The sequence below is a fragment of the Oryctolagus cuniculus genome, chromosome 8, assembly GCF_964237555.1.
Source record: "Oryctolagus cuniculus chromosome 8, mOryCun1.1, whole genome shotgun sequence".
NCBI lineage: Eukaryota > Metazoa > Chordata > Mammalia > Lagomorpha > Leporidae > Oryctolagus > Oryctolagus cuniculus.
Window position 1 is genome coordinate 141,636,773 of NC_091439.1, and position 3,000 is coordinate 141,639,772.

Here is a 3,000-nt window from a genome sequence, read left to right on the forward strand (position 1 = left end):
ATTTACAATTTTACTGCAAAGTAATATGATCTGTTTGTCCAAATTAAAAAATTCTCTTCATGTATGTAATTAATAAAGCTTATTTCCAATATATATTTTCTATGTTTTCATTTGCTGAAGCAGGGTTCAAAGGGTGTTTTTAGGATCTTGCCAACATCAGCCCTATGTACCCATAAATTATTGGAGCCATTAAATGGACAGTAAAAACTGGTTGAGGCTACTGATTAATGCTTCAAAAGGAATCTAATATTCACAGATTTTATCATCATATTCAATTCAACTGAAGTCTTTCTTAAAACTGTACTCTTGATAGGCTGAAGATAGGGTAATGGAGTTAGTTCTTTATGCCAAAGATTCGTGGATCTGTTGTACAAAGGCTTCATTCTCTGTCAGTCGTCAGTAACTTGAGGGCTTTCTGTAGATTCTGAATGGCAGTGCTTACATCTTCATATTGCAAAGCACTGTGAGCATATTTGCAGTATCTCTGAGCTCTCACAAACTCCTCAGGGGTGCGGTGGGTATCGCCTTGGGAAACTGTACTGGAAAGTGCAGGATCAATGGCTGGAATAGTCTATAGAGTAGGTTGGATGGTATTCCTTGTTACACCCATACTATGAGGCACTTTCGTTGGTGTGTTGGCTGGGGCATGTGCACCCAGAGGAATCTGTATTCAACTACAGCTGTCTGATGGCATGCTGCCTGGGTCAACTGCTGAAGATGATGATGGCTGAGGTGTGTTGAGTGGGCAGAGATGCTACTACAGCATCTTCATTTTCTTCACCATCAGTATCTTCCTCAATTGCAGTAGGGCCTGCTTGAGGAGTCTCCTCATTCTTTAAGCAATTATGGATATATGTTGCCTTCCACCTTGCATACTTTGTGTGTTTCACATTTTCATTAGTGTTATGTCAAACATGGTTATGACATCTATTAAAAGACTTGCAGTATAGAAGAACTTGATCATTTTTTTTGTGAAATTGCCCAGCACATTGTTCACTGTCTGCATATATAAACATTTTCCAAGAATAATTCCCCAATGGGCAGAACCAACTGCTCTTTGAGGAATAGCTTCATTATCACTCAACTGTTTCTTTTTGTTGTTGTGAAGAACCTGAACCTAGATCAATGTGCAGCTATTTTAGACTAGGCCCCCATCTTGTAACTCAGGCATGACCGGGCCCTGAACCCTAAACCAAAAGCTCTGAAAGAAGAAAAATAAACTCCCCTTGTGATAAACTCCCCTAGCAACAGCCAATCAGCAGATAGCAGGGAAATACCTAAAGTTCCATGTATCTTTTCAGGCAGCTAAGGTGATTGATAACATCCCAAAACCCTGCAGTTTGGATCGTACACCCTAGCGGCTCATACCCTATACTTTAGCCAATCATTTTAAAAAGTATCAACCCCAGAGCCATCCAACCACTGGATTTACTAAGCAATTTTAAGAGATGTTCCTTAAATTTCCCACAGAATGAGATGATTTGCTGAATGGTGCTATAATGTATAGAATGTCTCTGAAAACCCTATATAAACCCCACAAAAGAAATGGGATGGATTCTCATCAGAAGACTGCTGTGATGATTGGAGGAGTGGACCCTAGCTTGAGCTAGAACAATAAACCTCTTTGCTTTTGTATCATTGAAGTCTCTCATTGGGATAATTGAGTCCCATCCAAGTCTGGTCTAACAGTTGTTGTTAAGATTTATTTATTTATTTGAAAGGCAGAGTTACAGAAAGGCAGAGAGAGTGAGAGAGAGTCGGTGTCTGCCATCTGCTAGTTCACTCCTCAAATGGCTGCAATGGCTGGAGCTGTGCTGATCTGAAGCCAGTAGCTAGGAGATTCTTCCAGGTCTCCCACATGGGTGCAGGGGCCCAAGGACTTGGGCCATCTTCATTTTTTTTTTTTTGACAGGCAGAGTGGACAGTGAGAGAGAGAGAGAGAAAGGTCTTCCTTTTCCATTGGTTCACCCCACAATGGCCACTGTGGCTGGCACACTGCAGCCAGCGCACCGCACTGATTCAAAGCCAGGAGGCAGGTGCTTCTCCTGGTCTCCCATGCGGGTGCAGGGCCCAAGCACTTGGGCTGTCCCCCACTGCACTCCTGGGCCACAGCAGAGAGCTGGACTGCAAGAGGAGCAACCGGGACAGAATCCAGAGCCCCAACTGGGACTAGAACCTTGGGTGGTGGCACTGCAGGCAGAGGATTAGCCTAGTGAGCTGTGGCACCAGCTGGGCCATTTTTTCTACTGCTTTCCCAGGGCAGAGCAGAGAGCTGGGTCAGAAGTGGAGCAGCTGGGACTTGCACTGGAGCACATATGGGTTGCTAGCACTGTAGGCCAGGGCTTTAATATGCTGCACCACAGTACCAGCCCCCCAACTGTTTCTTAAGAGCTTCTAACTGACCCATTAATTTTGATAAAAATTTACAACACTCAGTTTTATGATGAATCTTCATTCTAGTTTGCATGGCATATAAATAACCCCCTTTGTGAGATACATAATGATCAAACAATGGCTGCCAACCACCTCTCAGATCAGTTCTTGAGCAACTATTCAGTAACTGGCCACCACAGAGTCCTGTTTGTCATGCTCCTGAACCATCAGGTGATGCTGAATGTTCTTAAACTGGGGAGAGTGGGGGCAGTGGAGCAAGCTCGGCCATCTCCACTCTTTTTTCAAGTACATATTCTTACATTCACAGAAAAGCAGTTTAAACCAGACTGACTATTGTAAAAATAGTTCAATGGTTGTAGATGTCTGCTCATACAACATTTAAAATTGTTCAGTAAAATACTTGGTGATTTTAAAAAATGATTGATTTATTTATTTGAATTTCAGATTTACAGAGAGAGAGAAAGAGAGAGAGAGATCTCTGCTGGTTCACTCCCCAAATGACCACAATGGCCAAGGCAGGGCTAGATTGAAGCCAGGAGCCAGGAACTTCATCCAGGTCTGCCACATGGGTACAGGGATCCAAGCATATGAGCCATCCTCCACTGC

General features: G+C 43.2%; 1 pseudogene; it reads right to left on the reverse strand.

Annotated features, from left to right (window-relative positions):
• Positions 1-275: 275 nt before the first annotated feature.
• LOC138843427 (vacuolar protein sorting-associated protein VTA1 homolog) lies at positions 276-2,662 on the reverse strand (annotated as a pseudogene).
• Between the last annotated feature and the right edge of the window lie 338 nt (positions 2,663-3,000).